At 40.5% G+C, this 15,596-nt stretch overlaps 1 protein-coding gene and 3 non-coding genes across 4 annotated transcripts in view; 1 reads left to right on the plus strand and 3 right to left on the minus strand.

The window, feature by feature from the left end:
- LOC5574727 overlaps positions 1 to 15,596 on the minus strand; it is a 99,836-nt gene that overhangs the window by 40,359 nt on the left and 43,881 nt on the right. The window lies entirely within an intron of this gene.
- Positions 8,836 to 8,909, minus strand: Trnas-aga. The gene has a single exon. It is a non-coding gene; the product is annotated as a tRNA-Ser (tRNA).
- Positions 9,339 to 9,412, minus strand: Trnas-aga. The gene has a single exon. It is a non-coding gene; the product is annotated as a tRNA-Ser (tRNA).
- On the plus strand, positions 9,712 to 9,785 carry Trnas-aga. The gene has a single exon. It is a non-coding gene; the product is annotated as a tRNA-Ser (tRNA).

Here is a 15,596-nt window from a genome sequence, read left to right on the forward strand (position 1 = left end):
ATAAGCATAGCTGTGAAGGAATCTATGGAAAGACATTTGGCAAAGGGGTAAAAGGATTTATTACGATGTTCACAAATAATTGTGTAAGGGCTTTCCTTGAACATTTATATAAAATAGTTTTATCAATTATTGGCAGAATTCATAAACTGGGATTGAATTCTTGTCCAATTCCAGGGTGGAGTTTTCAGAGGATTTCTGGAAGAGTTCTGGAGGGGGCGCTTTTTCTGATTTGCACTATATGAACCATAAGGGATAAGAATGTGATATCTCTAGATCCTGATGTTTTGGAAGGTTGGTGTCTTCGGAAAAGTTGTTCAGCTCAAATAATGTTGGCCCTTGTGATACTGAGCAACTTTGCCGAAGACGTCATCTTTCTAAGTGATCAGGCAACAGAGCTATGCGCAAAACAAAAATTCCATGTCCACTGGCGCCGCCTGGGGGCGTAATTTCGTATAAGAATGACCACCGCATGTCAACCCTTGAGCTACTGAACAACTCTTCCGAAGACACCAACCTTCCAAAATATCAGGATCTAGGGATATCATATGTTACAAAATTTTGCATTCTTATCACTCATGGTTCATATAGTGCAAATCAAAGAAGGACCCCTTCTGGCCAAGTTCTCAACTAAAAGGATGGTCCTCAACTCTTAAAAGTAGATCGTACTTAGCACTAAAACTTCGCCGAAGACAGTACTGTGCTATCTCTTTTGGCATACGAGACATTCAACGACACCCCCAAAGTGATGAAATCCCACAAGCCCTGGGTCTCCAATAACGTTCTGGTGTGTCTTATAGGAGTGAGCGTAATAGGAGTGCACGTTATAGGAATGCGTTTAATAGGAGACCCGACTGTAATTTTAAGTTCAAATATCATTCAATTTACGTCATTTCATTTTTATATCGAGTATTTTGCCATAAAATTTATGTCACATGTAATATTAGTTTTTTCTTAGTGTGTATCCTTTGGAGAAAAGATTGGATAGTTGATCCGTTGAACAGTGGCGCATGGCCGGACAAAATCTCAAAACTTTGTCACGGCGTGTATATGGGAAAGGTTTATCACAAAAAATAGGCATCGCTAAATCTTTCACCATTTGAAAATATAGGTTTTTAGCTTTCATTTGACGTGTTCCCCAAAAAAATCCACCGAGGGATCCCGAACATTTTTTTTTTATTTAAAATTTGTGTTCTTTAGAGTACATTATTTTTAAATGTAATCATTACAAAAGACAGCTTCGTTGGAAAAAAGTTTTATTTCCATATAAAAGTTCATAAAGTAAATATATATATACATATCTATTGAGTTTCATTTTGTAGAAAACAAAACTGTCCTATGTAATTTTGAGGATTTATTGAGCTATAGGACACTTATTCGATTAGATATGTTGTAAGTTCGACTGTTCACTCATTCATACTGTGGAAGTATATTTAACCGAGCACTGTTTCTTTTCATGGTTAGAATACATTAAATTTATTCTTCTTCTGTCTGGCATTACACCTCTGCTGGGACATAGCCTGCTTCCCAGCTTAGAGTTCGTAAAGTACTTAGTTATTGATTGAGAATTTTCTTTGCCAATCAACCGTTAAAGATTAAAAGTAGAATGGATCAACATTAAAACGGCCTACGAAAGTAAATGGAATATGCTAAAACGCCCTGTTACCCAAGCCTTAGCAAAAAGCTTAAAAAATCCTCATTAAGAATATTATCCAGGCACCCGGAGTAAGTGACACTACACAGACATTTTTAATAGTATTGAAGTTATTTTGATGTTTTTAGCTTGGAATTTCAAAATTTAATAAGAATACAGTGGAAGATATTTCCTGTTAAATCAAATCATAAAAATAATTCCACCGTGAAAGTGGTTTTCTGACAAGCAGAACAACAATAATACAATTTTCACAATTACTGCAGTATTTAAAACACGTAAGTAGCTTACAATCAAGAAAGTTTTACCATTTTATACTCCTTTTAGATTGATATCATATTCATATAATATATGTTTTCAACATGAAATATGGTTAATTATGTGATTATTGGCAACGGTAAGTATTATGAGGAAGAATAAAAAGTTAAATTTCATGTGCCCACTTGCCCCGTAGAGTTGAGTAACTTCAATTTACAGTAGATTTTATGACTTTATTCTAAGGGTTTCAATATCTCGAAAAGATACCTTCCCATTCGTGGGACATCAGCGAATACAGGGTGCAACTTTTGCAATTTTTTGAACTATTTCATGAAAGCAACATCAATCAAGTGGCTGCATTTATTGGTCGTATCAAAATTAGCTCCATACAGCATGGATTTTACATTACCTTTTGGAGCTTTTTGGGGGGTTTTGCGATGATAGCGACTCAAGAGTCTGCCTTGAGCTCTGCCTCTGTTTTACAGTAGCTCGATAAACTTAAGTCAGGAGGAGTCAAATTAGGATCTCCAAATTCAAATCATGTGTCCCTTTTTTATGTCAGATGTCCATGGAATTTCCGTTGCAGAGACATAATGAACAGACTTCCAAAGATATCGAATTTATCGACTGTTTCGTACTGTTTGAAAAAAAAATTGACTCAATGATTCTTTTTTTTTTTTTTTAAGGTTTTATTTATTGGTCGTGATCATTAAAACAACATTAATTACAGGGTAACTAATTAAACTTCGCATTCTAGATAGAAATCAAGGGATTGTACATCAATTCTACCGTTTGCATTGCTAATGAAGGTAATGTAAGCGTTAAATAGTTTGAGGATTGCATATTTCTGAGCAGGAATTATGTTGTCTAGGGATGGCCTTAGTAGATCAAAGAATCCGAGTTGTCTTCCAGGAATGATAGTTGATATTTTGCGTTGAAGGAGGGCCCAAGCTTGTGTCGTTTGAGGACATACGCAGAATTTGTGGTGAAGAGTTTCAACTATACCATTACAGTGAAGACAGTCTTCGCTATCTGCACGTCCGATGGTATGGTACAGCTTACGGTGGATGATTTTTTCGTTCACTATCATGAAGAGACTGTTTTTCTGTGTCGGAGACAAGCGTGGTAATGCAGTGTTGCGCCAGATTTTATTCCATCGTGCATTAGGGTGAGCCTTTTGTACTTTGGGTTCGTCGATCTGATCTATGAAATATCCATGGATAATTTCAGCTGTCGGTGTATTGAGTATTTGGGGTGGAATTTGATTTTGCATCTGTCGCATTGTTTTCACGTCGGGTAAATCGGCAGGTGTAGCGGCATCAGAAGCAGGAACTAACAAGGAGCGGTAATACGGCATGCTGCTTATCTCCCTAAGGTGGCGGTTGAATAGTAGGGATTTGCATTTCATTATTGGAAGTTGCAATTTTATGCCACCCTGTCCTCGTGGCCGTGCTAATTGTAGCATTGGGATGCGGGTTGGTATACCCCGCCAGAGGAATGATCCCATTGTTTTCGTGATTTTTGCTGTGTGGATTGCCGACGGTGGGAGAATTGAAGAGAGATACCATATTTTGGAAGTGGCAAAAACATTGAGGAGAGTAACCTTCTGGTGCAAGGTGAGTGAGCGTCCAGAATTGAGCCAAGCAATGTGGGAGAAATTGTTGGTCATTGCGTCCCAGTTCAGTTTAACCATGAGACGAATACTATTAGCAAACACCACTCCCAAAATTTTGACAGTGTTCGCCGTTTGGAGCCAAGGAACGTTGAATGTATTGGGGCCGCTAATGTCGCCGATATCTATCGAGAGTGTCTTTCGCAGGTTAAGCTTCGCGCCAGATGCGAATTCGAATCGAGAGAAGAACGACTTCGACTCGTTGATGCTGTGTGCGTTTGTTGATATTATACTTATATCATCTGCGTATGCAACGACGATGTTGTTGCCACGCACCTGCTCAAGCCTACATATGAGTGGATGTAGGTAGAGGACGAACAAGAGACTGGATATAGGATCGCCTTGGCGAACAGAGCGCTCGATCGGGAAAGCTGCTGATAGGTGGCCGTTCACCAGCAATCGTGATGACGAGAGTCTCGATATGTGAGCAAGCAAACTGACGAAGTCTTGATTGATTCCGAGCGAGCACATGGTTCTATGCAGAAAGGAGTGCCGCACACGATCGAACGCATGGTCGAAATCGAAGCTGATCAATTTCGCTCTCTGTTTACGTTGGATCAAATGAGCCAAACGATCTTTTAAAGAGAGTGTGGCCTCGAAGATGTTGTGAGGCGAGTTCGCACACTTTTGTGCGCTGCTAATGATACGGTGTGTCTGGCTTACCTTTTCGAGTCTGGACTTAAGGATGCGAGAGAAAATTTTGTAGTCACTGTTTAACAGTGATATCGGTCGATATGATCGCGCTGTGTCGTCGCTACCCTTCTTCTTGACGAGGACGATAACTCCGGCCACAAATTCGGATGGGAAACGTTGGGAAAGTGCTTCGTTGAGGATAAGGTTGAGTTCTCGATGTATGATGTCAAACATTTTGACGTAGAATTCGTTCGGAATTCCATCATTCCCAGGAGATTTCCGGCGTGCAGCGCTTCGAATTGCCGAAAGGATTTCGGTTGTGTTGATTTCTTCTATGCAGGCGTCATTTGCTTCGTCGTTTTCAGGTACTACGCGTCCCATCTCAAAGGTGTTGTCGATTTCGTTTTGGTCTGCATTCTCGGAGTAAAGTTGTTGAAAATAATCAAACAGGTGTTGTTCTATGGCTTCAGACGTATCGTATGCTGCATCTCCTTCTCCCCGGAGGTTGGTGATAGTGGTTCTTTTTCTTTGTCGTTCTCCGAGATGGAATACGGATAATGCTTCGCCGGCGATGTACGTTTCATTTGTTCGGATGAAAGCGTGGGTGTACTCACGTTGTAGAGCAAGCATTTTGCCTTTTACGTGGTTGATTATGGGAAGTGCGGTGGGGTCGTGATAATAGTTATCATATGCTTGTCGGAGATCAGCGTAGAGGCGCTGAAATTCCCGTTTGAAATCCTCATGAACAATTTTGGATTTCATACGAAAAAAGGACTTGATCTTTGGTTTGACAAATGAGAGCCACCATGCCATCCAAGAAGGGTAGTGTCGTTTCTGGCGGGTCCAATACTGCCACCGTAATCGGAATTCTTCAATGTGCTCGTTCGTTAGTAAATGCGGACGAAGTGTCCAAAAGCCGCGACCTGGTTCTCTCCCTTGGTTTGGAAGGCATACACGCAGTGTGACGGCCTTGTGGTCTGAAAAACAACAGACATGTGTGTCTGTGGTTCTCAGCTGGTCGCATAGGCTCGCACTGGTGTATATTCGATCGAGTCGAGAAGTTGAATTATGGGTTATGTGTGTAGGGCCTGGAGTGTTACGGCGGAGTTTCTGCCATACATCTACTAGCTGCAGTTGCTGGACTGTTCGTTGGAGAGCTGGACTGTGGTTGCTGCCGGTGGCATCGCATTGTCGTATTACACAATTGAAATCGCCTGCTAATATTGTGTGCGGAGTGTTGTGTCGGAGATAGTACGCGAGGGTTTGATTGAAGAGGTGCTCTCTGTCTGTTCTGTGGTTGGCACCGCTATGTGCGTAGCAGCAACATAACGTAATACTTTGGATTCTCATCGTGATCAAACGACCATCGAGACTTTTCTCGACATGCGAGAATTTGATGTGTTGTTTCACTGCTATTGCCGTACCCCGTCTGGCATAATCAACATTGCAGACAACGTTGAAGCCAGGTATAGTGAGCTGTTCGTTCTCGACTTCTTGAAGGAAAACGATGTCCAGATCGTGAGTGCGTATAAATGTCCTAAGAGCGTTGAGTTTCGATTCGCTTGTGATGGTGTTGATATTAATCGTTGCTAGGTTGTAACTGAACAAGTCCATTTTACTGATTCTCGTCGTTGGAGTGGTCTTTGTCGTTGGGGCGCATTTTTTTACCAGGCGGTCGGCTCCGCAAGCATCTGCTGCTGGTAGATGTCGTTGAGCAATCGGTGTCATGATCATCGGAACGACGATGGATGTAGTCGTTAGTTGTCGGTTGCTGTTGCGAGCGCAGCGCGGGGAACTCAGAATCTGTATTTATGGCTGGAACTGGTAGTTTTGTGAAAACAGGTGGTGGCATTGATTCGTTGGCTTTTGCTTTGGATTTCGGTGGAGCCGGGGAGGTCGATGAACCTGCCTTATGGGGTTGTTGACTCATCGCCGGCTTTGTTTGCGTGCGGCGTGGCTTGTGGCTTGTGTTGTCTTTTGGCGCTGTGGATTGCTTGACAACGCTCACGTATGAGCTTTTGTCGGCTTGCAATTTTTGCAGAAGCAGTTTTCTGTTTTGTATGCATGTGATACCGTTATGGACAAGTTCGTTACAATGCCTACACGATTGCAACTGCCCAATATGCGAAACGCAGGTGGTTTCAGAATCGATGGTGACGGTAGTTGGTATGGTTTTTTTGATTACCATGCGCACCACCCGAACTCCGGTAGAAATTTGTCCAAACTGGTATTTGGAATCCCAGAGCAGCTCTCGGATGGAGATAATCTCTCCGAATTGCTTCATGAACTCAATGATTGCTTCGTCCTGTACGTCTTCCGACAAGTCGTGTAATTTCACGTCGACACCACCATCTTCCATCCACAGACGAAGGGGGTAAATTTTCTTGTCCACTTCCATTTCGTGTTTGCCGTCATGATCTCGTACCACGCGTTCCGCTACGTCGAGGCTGCTTGCCTTAACAAAAGCACAACTGAGATAACGGCTGCATTGCAGACGTACCACTTCGTCGCGCTTCATGCCGAGTACATCACTCACGAAGTGGTGTAGTTCCTCATAGGAGGGTTTTTTTGGAACTTTCGCGTAATCTATGCGAAAAGTATTTTCGCCCCGTTGCATTTCGGTAATAAGCCGACGATGACGACGCGAGAGAAAGGTTGCACAAGCTTGACTTAAGTAGCGACCGAATAAATACCGAGAAAGAAATATATCGAAGTTAACGTAGGCAAGCAAAGCGAGAAAGAAAACTACGTGTGCTTGACTCGATGGTTGATTAGATCTCATCGGTCGAGTATATTTTTCTTACACACAATATAAAAAAAAAACAATCATGATAGGCGAATCAAATTCTCAGTTAATGAGTAACCGAAGAACTCTTATTTGAGAACCTGGTTTTGTCTCAATGAGAGTGTAATTCCAGAAAGAAGGAAAAGAAAATTAATCTTTTTTAAATATGAACAGAAACAGTTATACACTAGAATCAAATACACCCTTAAATCCGAATGCCGATCTCAGCTGTGCAAATCTCGGTAAAAGGTAAACTTGATGTTAGGCTGACATATCAGTTAAAATGAATTTGCTTACCAATCAGCTGTGCGGATCTTGGTAAAAGAATGAAAATTAGTTGAACTCAACTGAGTGTGTCCTTCACTGTACGAGTAAGTGTCGTATCCCCAAGATCACATAGGACAGTTATGTCTATTACAATATGTAATCTTATATATCTATATTATATCAACTTTCATTTGAAATTTGGGCTACCATCGAGCATGAGAGAAAAAAAAAACTGTCTTTTACCATGATTATATTTGAAAATATTGTACTTCAAGGAACAAAAATTTAAAATAAAAAAAATGTTCGGGATCCCACGGTGAATTTTTTTGGGGAACCCGTCAAATGAAAGCTTAAAACCTATATTTTCGAATGCTGAAAGATTTAGCGATGCCTATTTTTTTATGATAATATTGTTCTACCAGACACGCCGTGATTTGTGTTCTCAATATCGCTTGTAATGATTTTTTATGGGCTTCTGTACCATTAAGTAACGATTTCCCAAAATTTGAGATCGATCAATTTTGTTTTCGATTTTAGTTAGCATCGAAAGTGTGGAAAAGTCAGCTAAATAGGACTGCTTTTAATTCATCAACTATAGTTTACTTATCAAATTTTAAACAACTGTATTTTAGCGAAATCATAATTAATTTTTCATTAGAAAACATAGTCTTAAGCCTTCGATTTGATGACAATCATTTAATTTTCCCAACGATAGGTTATTACTTGTGTAACAAAACAATGTGTTTAAAATCTTTCTTCGAAATTTTGGTTTATTTTCAAAACATCGTCCGTTTTAAGTGAAGTGTTCCGTGAAGCTATGTCATCTACAGAAAATGATCCATATTTACAAACGAACAATAGTTTGTATTTCTAGCAACATAAAAATGTTTCAGGGGAATCCACGTGGACGTCCCTGCATAGTAAGAGCCTAATATTTATCAATCACGTAGGCTGTGATACAGTTGGATGATTGCCACTAATTTCGAAGATAAACCAGGTAAAATGGAGCACACTGTTGTTTACTTTATTGTTCACTTAATTTTTTATGTGCCAAACTGCATGAAGATCACGACATTTTAGAGAGTTAACTAATTGCCTGCTCTACGTCTGCTTGATGATCCAATTCCATGCCAGAATCCCTCAACTGAGTCGAATTTGGATCATCCGACGGTTGTAAAATCAGAATCGCTAGTTGATGAAGTCATTGAGAAATCCAGAGTAGTTTTACGAATGGTATATGGACACACTCAGATATTAGCTTGGCAACTACGAAAACAGAACTAAAAAGTGCTACTTTTCAGCACCGTTTTCAGTGCTGAAAAGTAGCACTTTTTATCATTGTTTTATTTGTTAGCGTTAGCGTAGTTACGGTATACTTCGTAGATTGGATACTAGCAACATTCATGTTTCTTTTTAATAATCTCATTCTGACTTGTTTTAATTATGAATCGTGGTTTACGGCCAACCAGCCGAGTGGAAGTTTAACAACTACCGAAAAGCTAAACATTACATATAATTTGCAATTGGATTAGATGGACAAATTGATGTGAAGATTTGCGAAAAAGTTACACGTCTTCTCAGTGAGAATCGAACTCACGACTCCCCGATCTCTAGTTGGGGCGCGTTAACCACTCCGCCATGAGAGGACTCATGAACGCAGAAGTTAACCTGAATTCGATTTCAGCTCAATAATCACGTGGTCCTCTTTCGCAAAGTGCACCTCTTTCGGAAGAATTAGATGCCCATCCAAACACAACGCTTTCTATATATATCCAATGCCTAGCCCGAGAGCGCATTGTTTTTTAGATATAGGAATAGCACACTACACTAGCCAGCAACTGCGCTGGCTGAGGTTTCTATTGTGTGGGCTTCCAATGGGTCGCGACGTTCTCAAACGACCGGTTACGGAACATGAGTCCGTTGCTCGATAAATACTTGTTTTAATTATGAATCGTGGTTTACGGCCAACCAGCCGAGTGGAAGTTTAACAACTACCGAAAAGCTAAACATTACATATAATTTGCAATTGGATTAGATGGACAAATTGATGTGAAGATTTGCGAAAAAGTTACACGTCTTCTCAGTGAGAATCGAACTCACGACTCCCCGATCTCTAGTTGGGGCGCGTTAACCACTCCGCCATGAGAGGACTCATGAACGCAGAAGTTAACCTGAATTCGATTTCAGCTCAATAATCACGTGGTCCTCTTTCGCAAAGTGCACCTCTATACACAATAGAAACCTCAGCCAGCGCAGTTGCTGGCTAGTGTAGTGTGCTATTCCTATATCTAAAAAACAATGCGCTCTCGGGCTAGGCATTGGATATATATAGAAAGCGTTGTGTTTGGATGGGCATCTAATTCTTCCGAAAGAGGTGCACTTTGCGAAAGAGGACCACGTGATTATTGAGCTGAAATCGAATTCAGGTTAACTTCTGCGTTCATGAGTCCTCTCATGGCGGAGTGGTTAACGCGCCCCAACTAGAGATCGGGGAGTCGTGAGTTCGATTCTCACTGAGAAGACGTGTAACTTTTTCGCAAATCTTCACATCAATTTGTCCATCTAATCCAATTGCAAATTATATGTAATGTTTAGCTTTTCGGTAGTTGTCATTCTGACTACTTTCAGGAACAAGGCAGGGGAGTATACCTTGTTCAAATCATAAACAAGAATACTAAAAGCATGAATATCACTATTCCCGGCCACGCCCATCTTTACCGTAACTTGGGATTGGGGAAGGAAATGTTGATGTAGCACTTACTTAATGAGAGGCCACCGACTCAGCGACACCCTCATAAGTGCTACGGAGTTGGAGGTTGGGGAAGGTATATTGTCAGGATTCGCCTAGAAAGCTGACGATAGACCATAAACATTTGTTGTTTAAGTGTTTTCAATTAAATCTTTTGAATGCCGGCAATCAAAAGAGAAAAGTTTATTTATAGTATCAATAGTCTTTCGCGAAATGCTTGTCGATTGTGCAGTAATATTTTTGCTTAATAGCCAGTAAAAAGCAAAACCGATCCCTCCAGAGTCATCGGATTGTATAAAATAATGATACGCGTAAAAAAAAAATCTCCGGCGACAAAAACATGCGCGAAACCGTGAGCAAAATCTTTCGGACGACGCAAAACCGAACTTTCCTGATTGGGCTTCACGAAGCACTACCCAGCAAGACGCTCCAAAACAGGAAAAAAAACTCCAGCGACGCAAACGACGAAGCAAAACCGAACTGTCCTGCTTGGGCTTCACGAAGCACTCCTTTTTATCATTATTTTATTTGGTAGGAAAAGTGGGCCATTATGTGGTCCATTTTGTTAATATGAAGTAGACTAATATAGAACAGAATTGCAAAAATTTCATTTTTGCAATTCGGTTGCATATCGGCCTACTTTTTATTAAGGAAATGACCAACATAACGGCCTACTTTTCCTACCGATACTAATAATATGAGCTGGCGAGGTTGATGTAGAATAAAAAAAACTCACTGGGTTCAATTGTATTACAATAAATATATGCTGAGACCACCAGTTATGCTGCTCTGTCCCATGATTCAATTATTATCAGACGTTTGTCTAGCAGTTAGTTTCTGCTCATTATACAATCCAACAAAACTTCTAATGGTCAAGTTATTGCCATTGGTGCCAAGAAAGACAAGTGTTTGTATGAACTCTAAATTGGCTGACGTAAATCGATGATTAGTTGAAATCTAGAAAAACGTGAATCCCACTTGTATCATCCGATAGACAAGCACCCTGGTAACCTAACGAGCTTTTTTTAGACGTGTAAACTCGTCAATTCTAGTGCCTATTTTTGCCAGCACCAATCATCCTTCACTTACAATACAGCGCAAAAACTGACTTCAGCAGATACTAGCAACACCCACCACTTGAACAGTAAATCCCCGCCTGGATGCGATCATCCATCAAGAATTCATTGGTAAATCCCCTTATTGTTGACTCTTCACCCACCCACCAGAAGAGGATCAGAGTAAGTAAATCGCAAACAGCAAGCTGCTTTTCCATGTCCATTTGGAGCTGACACTCGGCGGAGTGCTGTTTCCTATCGAATCCTGGACATAACACCAACCACCCTCGAGCCTCAAGCCTCAAAAAAGGCAGCAAGCTAATCCCGATAGCAACCGTCGTCGTCCAACGCAAACTCGAACGCGCTAGCAGTGCCCGAGCTGAAACGAATAATTAGCACTAACCTAGGCATGAATTACTTACCTAACGCCAGCTAAAATTTATGTTTTCAATTTTTAGTATAGAAAAGTGTCAATATAAGTCCTTCATGATTCGATGTATGCTGGAACCATGAATAAAATTTATGAAAGCATAAGCACTAATTATGGATTTAGTTGTCTGTCGTTTATGATTCTTGTTTTTGATATACAATGCGGTAATTTCGGTCATGAAATCATGAAGCAGGATCCTGAATCATGAATACACTTCATGAAAACACAAGAACTATTTATAGAGCTTGGTACCTTCTTCTTCTTCTTTTTGACTTTAACGTCCTCACTGGGACAGAGCCTGCTGCTCAGCTTAGTGTTCTTATGAGCACTTCCACAGTTATTAACTGAGAGCTTTCTTTGCCAAAGTTGCCATTTCCGCATTTGTATATCGTGTGGCTGGTACGACGGTACTCTATGCCCTAGGAAAATAAGGAAGTTTTCATTACGAAAAGATTCTGGACCGACCGGGAATCGAACCCAGACACCTTCAGCATGGCTTTGCTTTGTAGCCGCGGACTCTAACCACTCGGCTAAGGAAGGCCCCTGGGTACCTGCCATTTATGATTCATATAATGGTGATGAAAAGTAGCAACTTAAGTCATCCAATCATGAACTCATTTCATGAATACAAACAATATAAGTAAGTCAATTGATATTCCAGTTTACATATGGTCGGGGTTCTGCTAAACCGCACCAAGTGCCATTTTTTCCCGAATTGAGTTTTTCACACCAAAGGACTTACATAATCATAACCTCTCTACCATAAAAATTTCAAGTGATTTGAACAATCCCTTGTAATCTTAGATCATAAATTTTGTTTAGAAGGACACGTAAAACTGTAATTTTGTTCAGCCAGAGTGAACCATAAACCAACGCACGTCATCAGAGGGAATTCATTTTTCAGATATAAAGCTATGTTTTTCTAATTTCCTTCTATATTCTTACAATTTATCCATTCCAAGCAACTCATAGAAACAGAGGCCAGTTGAATTGGGCAGCAATTGATTTATAAAAATTAAATATTTGTTTCGGTGGCGTTGATCTATTTTCTTTGAAATTTTATCCAGCCACACCGCACTAAGTACTGTTTATCTGAAAATCACATTTAGAAATGAATTAAAGGCATTTACATACCATAAATACTTGCATTTGCTTGTTATGAAACATGTTTATCAATCCACACAGAAGCCGTAATGAAAAAACTAAACAATTCAATCTGTTACTGTGTGAACAACTCAGGTGGACTTGGTGCGCTTTAGTTGTTAAGAAAATGGCATTTTCGCCATCAAACGCCGTCAGACAAAGTGCACATTACTTGATTCAAGTTTATCACCGTTCCTTCAAGAAGTGAAGATGACCTAGTGGTAGCACACTAGATTACCACTCAGAAGGCACAAGTTCGACTCCCGGTGAAACTTTTTTTCTGATGTTCTATCCGATGGTGATGGAAATCAAACAACTTTTAGATTCTGTAGTTATTTTTATATTGCAGTAAAACACCAGCAGGTCAATGTACATCTGAAATGACGGTCATTCCTGGTGAACACTTCACGCATTGAGCTGTGAACTTGATCAGCAAAGGTGCACCAAATGGGAGCAACTTGGTGCGCTTTAGCAGAGCGAATTCATGGTTTTCTTCGATCATTAGGATTTATGTATGAACACGTGAGAACCTTGATTGAATACATACGAATCCTTCTCATAAACACTTGTGACATGGATTCCAACATGCACGGTGATGATAAGCATCATTTGTCTCCAATTTTACTTGTGTTGTTGAAAACTGTGAAACACATCCAACCATACCGATCCAAGATCCATATTTTTCAATTTTTGTTCAGCCAGAGTGAACTGAGTGCTTCATATTGTTTAATGAAATCCAATTACATCGTTAATTTTGGATGATTTATTAGTATATTTATTCTCGGTATATTTATTCAACACTGTTAATCGCATGTGAGCGATAAAAAAATTAAAATTATCGTCCGCCGTAAACTAGTACAGGAAAATACTTTAAAGTAAAATATCTCGGAATAAAGATTTTGGCACTTGGTGCGGTTTAGCAGAACCCCGACCATATGTTGGGTGTTTATAAAATGTGCATACCATATTTTCTAATGTTTTTAACGTCCATTTCAGGTCTTTTTAATGCCTTATGAGGTAGAAAACGTTAAAAAGGTTTGGTATTTTGCAACTCTCTTCTGCTCGGGTAGTGCCCTGGTAACGTCCGGCCTGGTAACACATCGCCAATCACTTCATCGACACTGTGATGTGCATTGGGGATACTGCAGCACAGTATTGTAAGCGTATGGGCCGGACAGAAAATTGTAAATCATATTCACTGTTTGTATTCAATTCAGTTTTCCCTCCATGCAGAAAACTGCATCCGAGCAACGCAACAGCAGCTGCTGCATCTGCCGTCAATTCGAAAATCTACTCCCCCATCGTAACCTATTGTTATGCAACCATCATGGCATCAGTGCGGTCCGGTCTGCAACCAGACTTCCTGGTTGGTTGGCAGCCGAGAGCCGCCGGATCGGTTTATTGAATGTGTCAAAAATTCAAATTTATGAGTTTCCATTCTCCGGCAACGAATGCTGTGTTTTTTTCACCCCGAACGGTCTGCGAAATGGTCCGTTCTTTTATCCTCTACACGAGAACACTGATCGACAAGCTGCGGATCAATGTGCGAGAGGTTATCGCGCCGGAAACGCGTACTAGCGCTAAACCAGGAGATTTTCGCTCGTTTTGAGTGAAATGTGCAGTGCCAAGGAGGGAAAATTGCGTTGGAGGAAGACTTAAATTTCCGTTCGGTTGCTGCTGGGTGCGAAACTTTTGCAGTTAGGGGGAAGTTTTTGATGCAGCTGATAAAGTGAGCTCGTGTCTAGTGCCGAGGGCGGGCTCTATGACTGGGATGCCTATCTTGGTGTCGAATTTTCCACGGTTGGGAAAATTGAATGAAGTCTACTGAGGAATTTTCACGTGTTGTAGCTTATTGGTTTTCTACCTACAATAAGGATGCTACTTTCCGCTTGAGACGTTTTTTTTTTCTTTTTCTTTCTTTATTAACGAGATTTTTAGCCCTGGGCTAGTTCATCTCGGGACCAACGGCTTTACTTCCCTTCCGAAGGAAGTCATCACTACAATTTTTTTTGTCAGTGACTATTTCGGGGATGGGATTTGATCCCAGGTCCTCGGCGTGAGAGGCGTGTGTTCTAACCACTACACCAGGTCCGACCCCTGCTTGAGACATTTAAAATTGTATAAAACTGTAAGTATCGTATGCAGAAATTAGGGGTTGTTATACTGAACGTAGTATGATCACAGACAATCACATATATAACTGACGGAGCCTTCATTAGCCGAGTGTTTAGAGTCCGCGGCTACAAAGCAAAGCCATGCTGAAGGTGTCTGGGTTCGATTCCCGTTCGGTCCAGGATCTTTTCGTAATGGAAATTTCCTTGACTTCCCTGGGCATAAAGTATAATCGTATCTGCCACGCAATATACGAATGCGAAAGTGGCAATTTAGGCAAAGAAAGCTAAGTTAATAACTGTGGAAGTGCTCTTAGAACACTACGCTGAGTAGCCAGCTTTGTCCCAGTGGGGACGTTAATGCCAAGAAGAAGAAAGCATTGAAAAATCTTCTCTCATTAAGTTCTGAAGGTTTTAGCCTAATGACCTATTCGGCTTAATATACTTCAGCCTGATAACCCATTCGGCCTATCTTACTTTGCCATTCAGCCTGATGACCGGACACTAATGAAAAGTTCAAGTGTCCGCTAAGTATTAAATTCCTAGCAGCCTTTCTGTAAAAATTTCATTCGAATTAGTTTTTAAATAACTGAGATTTAGCTTACCAAAGTTGGTCACCGTGTATGAAAAATCGAATAAGTTGCAAATGTTTTGTCCAATACTGTATCTGTTGAAAATTCTCATTTATAACATGTGCTGCTCGGGCATCGCTTATACGTACGGAAGTGATTGCTTTAAAAAGTTTCCAGTGATATGGTCTAAGTTGAATTTAAACCAATTTACCGGAAGGGGTTGATAAGAGTAAATAAACTTTCGGATAGGTGTCGACATTAAACATTAAACTT

Source organism: Aedes aegypti, chromosome 1, assembly GCF_002204515.2.
Source record: "Aedes aegypti strain LVP_AGWG chromosome 1, AaegL5.0 Primary Assembly, whole genome shotgun sequence".
Classification (NCBI taxonomy): Eukaryota; Metazoa; Arthropoda; class Insecta; order Diptera; family Culicidae; genus Aedes; species Aedes aegypti.